Source organism: Nycticebus coucang, chromosome 13 (genome assembly GCF_027406575.1).
Source record: "Nycticebus coucang isolate mNycCou1 chromosome 13, mNycCou1.pri, whole genome shotgun sequence".
Lineage (NCBI taxonomy): Eukaryota > Metazoa > Chordata > Mammalia > Primates > Lorisidae > Nycticebus > Nycticebus coucang.
The window spans coordinates 64,807,083-64,824,179 of record NC_069792.1 but is presented as its reverse complement, the minus strand read 5'-3'; the positions used below and the strand labels follow the sequence as shown (position 1 = coordinate 64,824,179).

At 39.1% G+C, this 17,097-nt stretch overlaps 1 protein-coding gene across 2 annotated transcripts in view; it reads left to right on the top strand.

Annotated features, from left to right (window-relative positions):
- NCALD (neurocalcin delta) overlaps nucleotides 1–17,097 on the top strand; it is a 489,836-nt gene that overhangs the window by 37,643 nt on the left and 435,096 nt on the right. The window lies entirely within an intron of this gene.

Below are 17,097 nucleotides of genomic sequence, written 5' to 3'. Positions count from 1 at the left end.
TGAGTTTTAGCCTTTTCTGCTTGGTTAGAATAGCCTACAGCCCATAATAAGCAAACTAATTTTTGCCACCACATGTCAGACAGGCTCAGATATTGCTGGCACTAGATACCTCTGAAGGTAGGACTGATAGGAAGATTAGTTTTCTGTTGCCTGTATTCTTTATTTTTCTTCTGAATTCCTATTTTTCCTTTTCACTTTTATCCATTTTTTTCATGTAAGAGACTTTCCTCAACTATCTGGTGATATAATTAGTTGTCCACATTCAAGAGAGAGTCACAAAAAGATGAATGGAAGTTCTGGGAGAGTGGTTGGATTAGTTTAAAAAGTATCTCCTTTCTTCACTTTGCTAGGCAAACCTTCATTCTTGCAAATGGTGCTATCTAAGGAGGGTGGACTAGAGAGCTCCTAGATGTAGAACAAGTTCACAGATACTTGGCAATGCTTGGAGACATTTTTTTGTTGTCACCATTGTGTGGAAGTTTGCTACTGGCATCTAGTGGATAGATGCCAGAGTTCTGCTAAATATTCTGCAATGCACAGGACATCCTCACAACAAAGAATTACCTGGCCCAAAATACTAATAGTGTTGAAGTTGAGACTTTTCTGCCTCCCACTCAAAACACACACGTGTAAATACAAACACTATGATAATGGCAGGATATCACTATTGGCAAATTGACAAGCAAAGCAAAAAATACCGACATCTGTAGATCTCTCAACAACATGGTGAGTTCCACCCACTCTCCCAGAACTTCCTTTCATCTTTTTTGTGACTCTTAAAATGTGAATGGGCAGCCAAATATCACCAAAGAGTCAAGGAGAATCTCTTACAAGAAAAACCGAGGTAAAAATGAAGAGAAAAAAAGAGGAATTCAGGGAAAAAAAAAAGAATACAAGCAACAGAAAAAATGTTAAAAATAACTTGATTAAAGCCAGGTGCAATTTCTTGGGCCTCTAATCCTAGCACACTGGGAGGCCAACGTGGGAGGATTGCTTGACTCCTGTTCATGACTAGCCTGGGCATGAGACCCCATGTCTACAAAAAATAGAAAAATTAGCTGGATGTGGTGGTGTATGCCTCTAGTCCCATTACTCAGGATGCTGAGGCAGGAGGATCTCTGAAGCCCAGGAGTTTGAGGTTGCAGTGAACTATGATGATACCACTGCACTGTAGCCAAGGCAACAGGGTGAGACCCTGTCTCTAAAAAAATAAAATAACTTGATCATATTATTTTAGAGAAATAATGGATGTTATTATACTCCTTTAAACTCAACTAGTATGCTATTAACAAGAAAGGGGTAATGAGAAGACAAAAGAAGCTATTGGAAATTTATAAAATGAAAGCAGGAATAAAAACAAAGGGTTGGGAAATAAAATTGAAGAATTCTCGGAAGATACAACAGAAAGACCAGGGGATGGGGACATAGGAGAGAAAAGATAGCAATGAAGGAAAAAATCTAAGAAGTTGACCTCCAAATAATAGTGATTCCAAAGGAACATAGAAGGAAGGAAATTAGATGAAAATAAAATAAGCAAAATTTCCCCAAAGAGTATGCATTTTCAGATCAAAAAGGTCCATATGTGTCCAGTATAAAAGATGTGTATTATTTTATTTTTTTGAGTTAGTACCTGGCTCTGTACTCCCCTCTGTCTCTCCCTTCCGCATATTCTTAGGTTATAACTGGGTTATAGCTTTCATATGAAAGCCATAAATTAGTTTCATAGTAGGGCTGAGTACATTGGATACTTTTTCTTCCATTCTTGAGATATTTTACTAAGAAAATATGTTCCAGCTCAATCCATGTAAACATGAAAGAGGTAAAGTCTCCATCTTTCTTTAAGGCTGCATAATATTCCATGGTGTACGTATACCACAATTTATTAATCCATTTGTGGATCGATGGGCACTTGGGCTTTTTCCATGACTTAGCAATTATGAATTGGGCTGCAATAAACATTCTGGTACAAATACCTTTGTTATATTGTGATTTTTGGTCTTCTGGGTATATACCTAGTAGAGGAATTATAGGATCTCTAAGTGTTCTCCAAACATCTTTCCAAAAGGAATGTATTAATTTGCATTCCCACCAGCAGTGTAGAAGTGTTCACTTTTCTCTACATCCACGCCAACATCTCTGGTCTTGGGATTTTGTGATATGGGCTAATCTTACTGGAGTTAGATGATATCTCAAAGTAGTTTTGATTTGTACTTCTTTGATGATTAAGGATGATGACCATTTTTTCATATGTCTGTAGGCCGTGCGCCTGTCGTCTTCAGAGAAGTTTCTCTTCAAGTCCCTTGCCCAGCCTGAGATGGGATCACTTGTTCTTTTCTTGCTTATATGTTTGAGTTCTCTGTGGATTCTGGTTATTAAACCTTTGTTGGAGACATAACCTGAAAATATCTTCACCCATTCTGAGGGCTGTCTGCTTGGTTTACTTACTGTGTTCTTGGCTGTGCAGAAGCTTTTTAGTTTTATCAGGTCCCAGTAGTGTATTTTTGAAGCTGCTTCAATTGCCCGGGAGGGTCCTCCTCTTAAAATATTCGCCCAGACCGATTTCTTCAAAATTTTTCCCTGCACCTTCTTCTAGTATTTTTATAGTTTCATGTCCTAAGTTTAAATCTTTAATCCTTAGTTAATGGTGAAAAGTGTAGGTCAAGTTTCAGTCTTCTACAGGTTGCCAGCCAGTTCACCCAGCACCATTTGTTAAATAGGGAATCTTTTCCCCACAGAATGTTTTTAATTGGCTTGTCAAAGATCAAATAATGGTAAGTAGCTGGGTTCATCTCTTGGTTCTCTGTTCTGTTCCATATATCTACCTCTGTTTTTGTGCCAGTACCATGCTGGTATAGTTTGAGGTCTGGTAGCATGATTCCTCCTGCTTTGTTTTTATTTTTGAGTAATTTCTTGGCTATTCGAGGTCTTTTCTGATTCCATATAAAACAAAGTATTGTTTTTTCAAGATCTTTAAAGTATGACAATGTTGGGTAGCTTTAATAGGGATTGCATTATAATTATATATTGCTTTGGGTAATATGGACATTTTAACAATGTTGATTCTTCCCATCCATGAGCATGGTATGTTTTTCCATTTTTTTTTTTTACATTTTCAGCTATTTCTTTTCTTAGAGTTTCATAGTTCTCTTTATAGAGATCTTTCATGTCCTTTGTTAGATAAACTCCCAAATACTTTATCTTCTTTGGCACTACTGTGAATGGAATAGAGTCCTTAACTGTTTTTTCAGCTTGACTATTGTTGGTATATATAAAGGCTACCAATTTATGAATGTTGATTTTGTAACCAAGAACACTGCTGGATTCCTTGATCACTTCTAAGAGTTTTGTAGTAGAATCCCTGGTGTTTTCCAGATATACAATCATATCATCTGCGAAGAGTAAAAGTTTGGTCTCTTCTGACCCTATATGGATACACTTGATGTCCTTTTCTTCCCTAATTGTGATGGCTACAACTTCCCTTACAATGTTGAAGAGCAGTGGAGACAATGGGCAACCTTGTCTGGTTCCTGATCTGAGTGGAAATGATTTCAATTTAAGTCCACTCAATACGATATTGGCTGTGGGTTTGCTGTAGATGGCCTGTATCTGTTTAAGAAATGCCCCTTCTATACTAATTTTCTTAAGTGTTCTGATCATGAAGGGATGCTGGATATTATCAAAAGCTTTTTCTGCATCAATTGAAAGAATCATATGGTCTTTGGTTTTTAATTTGTTTATGTGCTGAATTATACTTATAGATTTACATATATTGAACCAGCCTTGAGACCCTGGGATAAAACTGACTTGGTCATGATGTATAATTTGTTTGATGTGTTGCTGGATTTTGTTTGTTAGGATCTTGTTGAATATTTTTGCATCTATATTCATTAGTGATATTGGTCTATAATTTTCTTTTCTTGTTGGGTCTTTTCCTGGTTTGGGGATCAGGGTGATGTTTGCTTCATAGAATATTTTGGGTAGTATTCCTTCTTTTTCTATATTTTTGAACAGATTGAGTAATATAGGTACTAGCTCCTCTTTAAAGGTTTGGTAGAATTCTGATGTGAAGCTATCTGGTCCCAGGCTTTTCTTTTTAGGGAGATTTTGTATGTTTGATGCTGTTTCCGAACTTGATATCGGCCTGTTCAACATTTCTACTTGATTCTGGCTAAGTCTTGGAAGGTGATGTGCTTCCAAGTATTTGTCAATTTCCTTCAGGTTTTCATATTTCTGAGAATAAAGTTTCTTATAATATTCATTAAGGATTTTTTAAATTTCTGAGGAGTCTGTTGTTATTTCCTCTTTGTCATTTCTGATTGATTATATTAGAGATTTTACTCTTTTTTTTTCCTGATTAAGTTAGCCAAAGGTTTATCTATTTTATTGACCTTTTCAAAAAATCCAATTTTTTGATTTATTGATCTGTTGTTTAATTCTTTTGTTTTCAATTTCATTTATTTCTGCTCTAATTTTGGTATTTCTTTTCTTCTACTAGGTTTGGGGTTGGAATGTTCTTCCTTTTCCAGTTGTTTGAGATGTCCCATTAAGTTGTTAACTTCCTTTCTTTCCATTCTCTTGAGGAAGGTGTGTAGTGCTATAAATTTCCCTCTTAGGACTGCCTTTGTAGTATCCCAGAGGTTCTGATAATTCGTGTGTATATTATCGTTTTGTTCCAAAAATTTGGCAATTTCCTTCTTAATCTCATCTCTGACCCAGCTATCATTCAGCATAAGGTTATTTAACTTCCATGTTTTTGTATGAGTATGCAGATTCCTGTTGCTACCGAGTTCGACTTTTATTCCATGGTGGTCTGAGATGATGCAAGGAATAATTTCTATTCCTTTAAAGTTACTGAGGTTAGACTTGTGACCTAAGATATGATCGATTTTGGGGTGTGTTCCATGGGCTGATGAGAAGTATGTGTATTCAGTTTTGTTGGGATGAAATGTTCTGTAGATGTCTGCTAAATCCAAATGTTGGACGTTTAGGTTTAACTCTAAACTTTTTTTGCTCAGCTTCTTATTGGAGGATCTATCTAACACTGCCAAAAGAGTGTTGAAATCTCTGACTATTATGGAGCTGGAGGAAATCAAGTTACTCATGTCTGTTTAGAGTTTCTCTTATAAATTGAGGTGCATTCTGGTTGGGTACATAAATATTCATAATTGAAATCTCATCATATTGAGTATTACCCTTAACAAATATGAAGTGACCATTCTTATCCTTCCTTACCTTTGTTGGTTTAAAGCCTATTGTATCTGCAAATAGAATTGCAATACCTGCTTTTTTCTGATTACCATTTACCTGAAATATGGATGACCAACCTTATACCCTGAGTCTATATTTATCTTTTAAGGTAAGATGTGACTCTTGTATGCAGCAAATATCTGGCCTGAGCTTTTGTATCCAGTCAGCCAATCTGTGCCTCTTTAGAGGATAGTTTAAGCCATTCACATTAATGGAGAATATTGATAAGTCTGGTAAAATTTTGGGTATCGAGTTTTTCAAAAGTCCAGTGGACATTTTTAATCCGTTCACCACTGTGGAAGTTGGAGTTTGCTCAAAAGTTTCTGAGTGAGTTTACTTTTGTGGTAGAGGATTGGGCTGGTCATTATGGAGGATAGGTCTGAGAATATCCTGAAGAGCTGGTTTTGTTATGGCAAATTTCTTCAACATGTGAATGTCATTAAAGTATTTAATTTCTCCATCATAAATGAAACTCAGTTTAGCTGGATACCTGATCCAGGGTTGAATGTTATTTTGTTTTAGGAGATTAAAAGTCGATGACCACCCTCTTCTGGCTTGAAAAGTTTCAGTAGAGAGATCTGCAGTCATTCTAATACTCTTCCCTTTGTAGGTTTTCTTACATCTGGCTGCTTTCAGAATTTTCTCCTTCATATTAACTTTAATGAAGTTAATTATGATGTGCCTGTGGGATGTCTTATTTGAGCTGAGTCATGCTGGGGTTCTGAAACTGTTTGCTATCTGAAATTCAGAATCTCTTGGCATGTTTGGAAAATTCTCTTTCATAATTTCATGGAGAAGGGCCTCTGTGCCTTGCGAAGCCACTTTATCACTTTCAGGGATTCAAAAGAGGCAGATATTAGCCTTCTTCAAATTATCCCAGAGCTCTGTGAGAGAATGATCCATTTTTGCTCTTCATTTCTTTTCCTCTTTGAGAGTTTGGGAGTGTTCAAAAGCTTTGTCTTCAATGTCAGAAATCCTTTCTTCTGCTTGTTTCACTCTGTTACTGAGGGAATGTTCTGTATTTTTCATGTCTTTGAGGACTGCAAATTCTTGCTTCAATGTGTCAAAATCTTTGGTGGTTTTGTCTTTAAATTCGTTGAATTCTTGAGACAACTTTTGAATTTCTCCTCGAATTTCTAATTCCAACTTTTGAATTGCTCCTCGAATTTCTAATTCCAATTTTTCCTCCATTCTATGAATCTTGTTTGCAATCCAAATTCTGAATTCAATTTCTGACATCTTGGCCATTTGTTTATGAATGGGATCATCAGGTACATCTGCCATATCTTTCCGTGGGGGGGGGGGGTTGATCTACTGTGGTTATTCATGTCACCAGAGATTTTCTGCTGATTCCACCCCATGATTATTTTACACCGTTTGACTTTTCCCCTGGAGCTTTGCTGAGTACCCATACAGTGCTGCGGCCTGAGAAACTGGGGACCTGTTTGGTGTGGGGGTCTCTATCCGACCCTAGTGAAACAGTTAGTCTGGGTTAAAGTCTCAGCTGTAGAGAAATACCAGCAATTAAGTCACCTCACCCCCCACAGGCAACAATTGGGAAATGTAAATCAAACCTTCCTACAACCACATACCCAGGCCACCACTTGGATAGTCCTTGGGTGATTGGCTCAGTTCAAAAGGTCCAAATCAATTGTCTCAGTCAGCACCTGTCCCAGGTGGAAGAGTTTAAAAGGTCTCTGGCAACTACATTGCAGGGTCTGCTGACAAATCAAATATGACTTGCTCCAGTGCTCTGTGAGGTCAGGAGGACCCACCCAGCAAATAGATTAGTCTGGGAAGGTTGATGCCTCCTTCCCCAACTTGCACGTCTGTCACCCCCTGTCACTGATAACCCCACAGGGCTGTGACACAGTTGCCTCCAATGAGCAGATACTCCAGGGGGTTGCACCTGCCCAAATCACAAGGAAATCTATGTCTCTTCAGCCAGGCCGCTGCTCTCTGCCTCTATCTGGCAGGGGGAGGTGAGGCCTGACAACCTGAGGCGCTTGATGGAGACTGGGGGTGTTCATTCAGTTCCAGCCCCGCCCCTGATTGATGTTACTGACAAAACAGAACAACTTTGCGGAATTCATTTCTGTCCTGGCTAAATTCCCCTGCAGAATAGAAGCTGTGTTGAGTTCACAGAACCTGCTCCTCAGGCTCTGTCTTTCTGCTGCAAAGGTTTGTATTCGCAGCACGGTTAGCTGTCAGTTCTAGCCACCTGCCCTCCTTTGTCTAGGCTGATGACCCCCTGGGGCCGGGTGCGTCTTAGGCTTAGTAAAGTGGTCCTTTGGCTCAGCCCCACCCTGGGAGTCAGCCGGCACTGCTAGTGCATTTTTTAGTCCCCATGCTCCACCCAGGCCGGTACTGCCTCAGGCAAATCCTTTACTCATGGGGCCTGCATTTCTGTCCCAGATCTTCTGCCAGTGGTTGCCACTTGAGAAGATGCCCAGCCTCCTCTGGTTGCCCAGAGATATAGGGGTTGTGACTCCAGAATATCAAGGGGTGAGCCCTATTGTCACCAAATACAGCTACTGCTCTGTGCCTTGGGACACCGCCGCTCCAGCGTGGTTCCCTCTCAGCTGACTGTCATCTCCTCACTCTCATGCTGCAGAATCAGCACTGACCAGCAGCTTTCCAGGCTCTGTCCACGCCCCTCGAGAAATCACCCAAGAATCTGGACTCCTGGGGGGCCTCCAGACCTCAGAGTGAGAGTGGAGGGGAGTGCTGGGAGCTCAGAATTGCAGGTAGAGAATATATACAGTTTTACACAGTTTTATGCCTGGCAGGAGAGCACCATGGCACACTAGTAGGGGAAGTAGGTTCAGTTTTTAGAGGGTCTCTCTCGTGGAGTATAATGGGAGGACTTTTGAACTCTGCTCATTTGGTTATGGGGTACTCTGATCCGTTCTCATGGGGGAGGGGACTCCCATCCACTTGGTGATGGATTTTGTACCTTTTGTTTGTATCCTTGGGGTCGCAGCTCACCTCAGAGTGGTTGATGTGTGTTCTTCAACCTTCTCTCTTGGCGCGGCTCTATTCCGCCAGGTTACTTGCTAGATTTCTGTCCTTTAACTCTCCTTATGGACAGGAGCCTCTGTGGAAAGCTGGCTTCAGTCAGCCATCTTGACTCCACCAGCCCAGAAGTTAATTTTTAAACTGCCATAGTGCAGAGGAATATGATCCCACCTGAGGCATGCTTCTCTGCTCCGGAGAAGCAGAACAGTGAGTTCTGAGATAGGCAGCCCAGATGAGATATTGGTTAGGCTACTTTTTATGAATGTGTTTGTCCAGAGAATTCAGCCTGCAGAGAGCCTGTTTGTGCCTAGAGATGGGGTCTGGACTCCATCTGGACCTCATCTGCTTGGGCTTAGAAAAGTGGGGTTATCTTTCTAGCCCTGAGTGAGGGAATCCTCGTCACTAGTACTATAGGTATGAACTGCCACACCAGAACAGCAAAGAAATTTATACCAGGAATGAAGAAAAATGTTATGAGAAAATGAGAAATTGGTTGCCTGAATACTAGGCTTTTCAACAGAAACACTGGAAACTGATTGATGATGGAACATTGCCCTTAACATTTTGAGGGAAAACTATTTCTGCTGAAATTCTCACAAATGTATTGGTAGAATAAAGACATATTCAAAGTTACATGACTTAAGGAATTTCCTCTTTATATCTTGTCTTATTTTGATGTTCTCCACTAAAAAGAAGTATAAATCAAGAGGGAGAAAGGGGCCAGCCTAGGTGCGTGGCTTACACCTGTAATCCTAGCACTTTGGGAGGCCAAGGCAGGAGGACTGCTTGAGGTCAGAAGTTCAAGACCAGCCTAAGCAAGAGCAAGACCCTGTCTCTATTAAAAATAGAAAAACTAGCCTCAGGCATTGTGGTGGGTACCTGTGGTCCCAGCTACTTGGGAGGCTGAGGCAGGAGGATCGCTTGAGCTCAGAAGTTTGAGGTTGCTGTGAGGTAGGCTGATGCTGTGGCACTCTAGCCTAGGCAACAGAGTGATACTCTGTCTCTAAAAATATAAATAAATAATAAATAAATAGAGAATAAAATGGGATCAGGTCAAGGACTTGCAGGGTAAGGAGGAAAAGGGAGGAGCCGATCTAAAGTGACCAACAGGCCCATAAAATTTGGGTTGGTTCTAACAAGAGGATAAAATACTCCAAGAAGGATGTCTTAAAGGAAAACAAACAACTATGTAATGTAATATTTGCAATGAAAGGAATTTTAGAGTTTTGTCAGACTTTTCAGGATGCATAAGTGAAAGTTAGGTAGAAAATTAAGTGAATGAAAAATGAGGCAAAGGAAGGGAGATGAACCAAAAAGGAAATCTCTTCTGACTGTGCAAAAATCTCATCTTTGTGCCTGGCACTGTATTAAATGTTGGCACATAATCACTCATTTAATCCTTACAGGAATCCCGTGAAGTGGGTGTGATACTACTGTATTTCCGTTTTATGAATATTGAAAGTGATGTACAAGGTCGCATAGCCAGCATTTGTTGGAGGCAGAATTTGGCCAAGGCTGTGTGGGTGAATAGGCCTAACAATGTAAATATTATATTTCTTTGATCAAAATGGTGATATTACTATATACAGGTGAGGGTGGGATAGGGAAATGGGAAGAAGTAATATAATACTATAGCTAAATTATACTCTTTGATAGCAGAAAACAGTAAATAATATCCAAATGGAAAAAGTAAACATGAAATAGCAATGAAGGAATTAAAGTAAAATATGAAGGTTGTGATCATGGGAAATAGCGAAAGAGGGTTGAGAATGGTTACTTGTAGCAAATGAGACTGGGAGAAGATGGGGTTGGGGAAATGGTTGCCCTTTTTTCCTTTCAGCTTTATGGTGCTATCAGACTTTTTAAAACAATATATATTTTTTAAAAAAAGTTAAATAAAGATAAAAAGAATAAAGCAACTCTTTAGCCTTGTGTTGGATCACCACATTGTAATCTAAGCTCCTGCAGAGGAGAGGTTCATTACCCCTGTATACAGAGGCCTTTCACCTTTCTTTCATATTTGACTGTAGACATCACGCTTTGACTGGTTTGGGGCAGGATTGTAGGGTGTTCCAGAATTTTCTTTGTATCAGCAAAGATAAGCCAAAATCATGCTGAGTTGGTCTGCTATTCATGAATTATTTCAATTGAAGAAAAGCATCTTCTTGGCTTGGGTTTATAGGTTTAATTAGACAACTTCAGAGTTAAAGTTGAGGGCCCAGTTGTTATTTTAGGGTTGACTCAGGCTTTATGAACTTAGCAGGGGGGAAGACACTGAGGTTATGTTTCACTTTTATGGGTCTTGCCTCCCGCCTTCTGCAGTTATTTTTTTTATTCCTTCTCCACTGAAAGAAAACCCACTGTTAATAAATAGAAGGAGTAAAAGAAATTGGCTTTTTTTTGACATTTGGAAGTAGGTAGGGGAGATGTTCACATCTCAGTAGTAATTCTTGTTTTTATTTTGAGCTCTACTGCATTATTCACCCATGGACTGGGGAATGGTTGGAATCAGAGCCATGGTAGGAAGGGCCTCAGTGAGGGACTGAAAGGCAGGTGGCAGGCCCAATGCCAACATGCCTCTGCAGCCCTGTTACAATTGCACCCTGCTCCAGGGGACAGCTCAGTCTCATTGCAGGCAAGAGTCTTCTGAAGTGAGTAGGCTTCCATTTAACTGTATTGTTGTCTGGAAAACTCCCTTCTGTTATTATTATTATTTTTTTTAATCTGGCGACTTCTATACTGATGTCCTAATGTAAAGAAAAATAATGATTCTAGCAGTGACCAAAGAAGAAATTAATTTCTAGTAGTAAACAATATATAGGGAGAAGTTTTCTGTGTGGGGCATTTGGAATGGGATTTGTGTGGGAAGGGCACTGTGGATGCTCCATATCTATTTAAGTTGGAGGACACATTCGGAGAGAAGCTGCAATTTGAAGAGGCCCTTTCATTTGTATCAATTTCTGGCCGGGACAGAGAGCTCATATGTCAATCATACCTCCCCAAAGTGCTTTACTTCTCAAGTAACTGCCCATCAAAAAGACTGCTATTCGGAAATAATAAGCACCAAGAGAAGGTCTATTAGAATAAATACTGACACCTTGTAATTCTTTTTTTAACTCTTAGAGGTAGAAAACAAGTAGCTATCTTGGCTACCCAGCATGGCAGATGTGTCATAGAAAGGTAATTTAAATACAACACTCTACTGTGTTCCTTTTGTTGTGATTGTTACAAGGCAAAGCAGTTGGTTAGGATCCCTCTGATGAGACCACCAGGTACTAACAGCTCCTGCTCACATCAGTAAACCAAACTGTTCCTTCTGGGGTAGTCCAGTAGCTGGAGGCGTCTGTGAGGCTTGTGTTGGGGAAAGCAGGGCTGCCAGATGAGCTCTTTAATTTTTATGTTTATCAAGTGATCAATCTGGCAATCATTTTTCGATATCAGTATGATGTCTGGCTGAAGATACTATGCCAAACTTTAGCTGACGGACTGAACCAGTGAGAGACTTGAAAAGGGGTGCAAATTTGGGAGAGGGGGGACTTTTACCTTCCTATTATCTCAAAGGTCCTTGAAGTTGAATCAATATGAGGTGTAAATGGGTTCAACTATTTTTAAGCCCAGGGCCTGTTTGTGTGGCAGCATAATCGTGTTTCTGTCAATGTGATACCAAGCATATTACGGGACAGTTTTAGTATGAAAGGGCTTTGTTGAGACAGTGAAAACTCAGTGACTTATTAAAGAGGTTAATCTCAAAAATAATGTGCTAATACATCTGAATTTTCAGCAGACCCAGTTGTAAGCTGGATGTACTGTATTCATGTAGTTTATTGACATTGTGGTAGATCGTACATTTTCTTTTTTTTGTTGTTGTTGGGGATTCATTGAGGGTACAATAAGCCAGGTTACACTGATTGCAATTGTTAGGTAAAGTCCGTCTTGCAATCATGTCTTGCCCCCATAAAGTGTGACACACACCAAGGCCCCACCCCCCTCCCTCTGTCCCGCTTTCTTCTCCCCCCCCATAACCTTAATTGTCATTAATTGTCCTCATATCAAAATTGAGTACATAGGATTTATGCTTCTCCATTCTTGTGATGCTTTACTAAGAATAATGTCTTCCACTTCCATCCAGGTTAATACGAAGGATGTAAGTCTCCATTTTTTTAAATGGCTGAATAGTATTCCATGGTATACATATACCACAGCTTGTTAATCCATTCCTGGGTTGGTGGGCATTTAGGCTGTTTCCACATTTTGGTGATTGTAAATTGAGCTGCAATAAACAGTCTAGTACAAGTGTCCTTATGATAAAGGGATTTTTTTCCTTCTGGGTAGATGCCCAGTAATGGGATTGCAGGATCAAATGGGAGGTCTAGCTTGAGGGCTTGGAGGATTCTCCATACTTCCTTCCAGAAAGGTTGTACTAGTTTGCAGTCCCACCAGCAGTGTAAAAGTGTTCCCTTCTCTCCACATCCACGCCAGCATCTGCAGTTTTGAGATTTTGTGATGTGGGCCATTCTCACTGGGGTTAGATGGTATCTCAGGGTTGTTTTGATTCGCATTTCTCTAATATATAGAGATGATGAACATTTTTTCATGTGTTGCTTAGCCATTCGTCTGTCATCTTTAGAGAAAGTTCTATTCATGTCTCTTGCCCATTGATATATGGGATTGTTGGCTTTTTTCATGTGGATTAATTTGAGTTCTCTATAGATCCTAGTTATCAAGCTTTTGTCTGATTGAAAATATGCAAATATCCTTTCCCATTGTGTAGGTTGTCTCTTTGCTTTGGTTATTGTCTCCTTAGCTGTACAGAAGCTTTTCGGTTTAATGAAGTCCCATTTGTTTATTTTTGTTGTTGTTGCAATTGCCATGGCAGTCTTCTTCATGAAGTCTTTCCCCAGGCCAATATCTTCCAGTGTTTTTCCTATGCTTTCTTGGAGGATTTTTATTGTTTCATACCTTAAATTTAAGTCCTTTATCCATCTTGAATCAATTTTTGTGAGTGGGGAAAGGTGTGGGTCCAGTTTCAGTCTTTTACATGTAGACATCCAGTTCTCCCAACACCATTTATTGAATAGGGAGTCTTTCCCCAAGGTATGTTCTTGTTTGGTTTATCAAAGATTAGGTGGTTGTAAGATGTTAGTTTCATTTCTTGGTTTTCAATTCGATTCCAAGTGTCTATGTCTCTGTTTTTGTGCCAGTACCAGTGGTCTTGACCACTATGGCTTTGTAGTACAGACTAAAATCTGGTATGCTGATGCCCCCAGCTTTATTTTTATTACTAAGAACTGCCTTAGCTATACGGGGTTTTTTCCGGTTCCATACAAAACGCAGAATCATTTTTTCCAAATCTTGAAAGTACGATGTTGGTATTTTGATAGGAACGGCATTGAATGGGTAGATTGCTTTGGGAAGTATAGACATTTTAACAATGTTGATTCTTCCCATCCATGAGCATGGTATGTTCTTCCATTTGTTAATATCCTCTGCTATTTCCTTTCTGAGGAGTTCATAGTTTTCTTTATAGAGGTCCTTCACCTCCTTCATTAGGTATATTCCTAGGTATTTCATTTTCTTTGAAACTATGGTGAAGGGAGTTGTGTCCTTAATTAGCTTCTCATCTTGACTGTTATTGGTGTATACAAAGGCTACTGACTTGTGGACATTGATTTTATATCCTGAAACATTACTGTATTTTTTGATGACTTCTAGGAGTCTTGTGGTTGAGTCTTTGGGGTTCTCTAAGTATGAGATCATTTTGTCAGCAAAGAGGGAGAGTTTGACCTCCTCTGCTCCCATTTGGATTCCCTTTATTTACTTGTCTTGCCTAATTGTATTGGCTAGAACTTCCAGAATTACGTTGAATAGTAAAGGTGACAGAGGACAACCTTGTCTGGTTCCAGTTTAAGAGGAAAAGCTTTCAGTTTTACTCCATTCAGTAAAATATTGGCTGTGGGTTTGTCATAGATAGCTTCAATCAGTTTTAGAAATGTGCCACCTATGCCTATACTCTTCAGTGTTCTAATTAGAAAAGGATGCTGGATTTTATCAAATGCTTTTTCTGCATCTATTGAGAGAATCATATGATCTTTATTTTTGCCTCTGTTAATATGGTGGATAACGTTTATGGACTTGCTTATGTTAAACCAGCCTTGCATCCCTGGGATGAAGCCTACTTGATCATGCTGAATGACTTTTTTGATGATAAGCTGTAATCTATTGGCTAGGATTTTGTTGAGAATTTTTGCGTCTATGTTCATGAGTGAGATTGGTCTGAAATTCTCCTTTTTGTTTGGGTCTTTTCCTGGTTTTGGTATCAGGGTGATGTTTGCTTCATAGAATGTGTTGGGGAAGATTCCTTCTTCCTCAATTTTTTGGAATAATTTCTGCAGTATAGGAATAAGCTCTTCCTTGAAGGTTTGATAGAATTCTGGAGTGAAGCCATCTGGACCAGGGCATTTTTTGGTTGGAAGATTTTTTTATTGTTTCTTTGATCTCAGTGCTTGAAATTGGTCTGTTTAGGATCTCTATTTCTTCCTGGCTGAGTCTAGGGAGAGGGTGTGATTCCAAATATTTATCCATTTCCTTTACATTGTCAAATTTCTGGGCATAGAGTTTCTGGTAGTATTCAGAGATGATGATCTCTTGTATCTCTGTGGGATCAGTTGTTATTTCCCCTTTATCATTTCTGATTGAGGTTACTAGAGATTTTACTTTTCTATTCCTCGTTAGTCTGGCCAATGGTTTATCTATTTTAATTATTTTTTCAAAAAACCAACTCCTTGTTTCATTAATTTTCTGAATGATTCTTTTGTTTTCAATTTCATTGATCTCTGATTTCATTTTGGATATTTCTTTTCTTCTACTGAGTTTAGGCTTAGATTGTTCTTCTTTTTCCAATTCCATAAGATCTCTTGTGAGATTGTTGATGCGCTCTCTTTCTGCTTTTCGAATGTAGGCATCTAAAGCAATGAATTTTCCTCTCAAAACTGCTTTTGCAGTATCCCACAGGTTTTGGTAGCTTGTGTCTTCATTGTTGTTATGCTCAAGGAAGTTAATGATTTCCTGTTTTATTTCTTCCTGCACCCATCTGTTATTCAACAGAAGATTGTTTAATTTCCATGCCTTTGGGTGGGGTCGAGCATTTTTGTTAGAGTTGAGTTCCACCTTTAGTGCCTTATGGTCTGAGAAGATACAAGGTAAAATTTCAATTCTTTTGATTCTGTTGATATTTGTTTTGTGTGCCAGGATATGATCAATTTTGGAGAATGTTCCATGGGGTGATGAGAAGAATGTATATTCTTTATCTTTGGGGTGGAGTGTTCTATATGCTTCTATCAAGCACAGTTGTTCTAGGGTCTCATTTAAATCTCTTATATCTTTGTTTAATTTCTGTTTAGAGGACCTGTCCAGCTCTATAAGAGGAGTGTTAAAGTCCCCTGTTATGGTATTATCAGATATCAGATTGCTCAGACTGAGTAAGGTCTGTTTCAGGAATCTGGGAGCATTTAAATTGGGTGCATAAATATTTAGAATCGAAACATCTTCTTGTTGTATTTTTCCCTTGACCAATATAAAGTGACCATCTTTGTCTTTTTTGACTTTAGTTGCTTTAAATCCACATGAATCTGAAAATAAGTTTCCAACTCCTCTTTTCTTCTGAATGCCATTTGCCTGAAAAATTGTCTTCCAACCCTTGACTTGGAGCTTTAATTTGTCTTTTGAAGCCAGATGTGTTTCTTGCAGACACCAAATGGATGGCTTGTGTTTTTTAATACAGTCAGCCAATCTATGTCTCTTCAGTGGGAAATTCAAGCCATTAACATTTATTGAGATAATTGATAAGTGTGGTAGTATTCTATTTGTCTTATTTTGTGAGAATCCATTGCTTAGTTTTATCTTTTGCATCAGTGTGGAGGTTAGGTTCTGTCCTTTAATTTCTGAGTTCCTACTTTGCTGCTGACACATTGTGGTGGTCAGTGTGCAGAACAGATTGAAGTATTTCCTGTAGAGCTGGTCTTGTTGTGGCGAATTTCCTCAATGTTTGTATATCCGTAAATGATTTGATTTCTCTGTCAATTTTTAAGCTTAGCTTAGCAGGGTACAGAATTCTGGGCTGGAAATTGTTCTGTTTAAGTAGATTAAAGGTAGATGACCATTGTCTTCTTGCTTGGAAAGTTTCATTAGAGAAGTCTGCAGTCACTCTGATGGATTTGCCCCTGTAGGTCAACTGGCGCTTACTCCTGGCAGCTTGCAGAATCTTTTCTTTTCTCTTGACTTTGGACAGGTTCATCACAATGTTCCTTGACTTTGGATAGGTTCATCACTGTGTGTCATCTAACCGAGAAGCTTGGTTAGAGTTTAGGTGACCTGGGGTCCGATATCCCTCTGAAAGCAGGGTGTCAGAATCTTTGGTGATATTTGGGAAATTTTCTTTTATAATATTCTCTAGTATGGCTTCCATTCCTCTGGAGCATTCTTCTTCCCCTTCTGGAATTCCTAGAACTTGTATGTTGGAATGCTTCATAAAGTCCCATAATTCTGACAGTGAACGTTCTGCTTTCTCTCTCTTCTTTTCTGCCTCTTTTACTATCTGAGTTATCTCAAGAACTTTGTCTTTTACCTCTGAAATTCTGTCTTCTGCATGGTCTGACCTGTTGCTGATACTTTCCATTGCATCTTTAAGTTCCCTAATTGACTGTTTCAGTTCCTTCAGCTCTGCTATATCCTTTTCATATTCTTCATATCGTTCATCTCTTATTTGATTCTGTTTTTCTATTTCCTTTTGGTTATTTTGCACTTTATTAGCAGTTTCCTTCATTGTTTCCATCA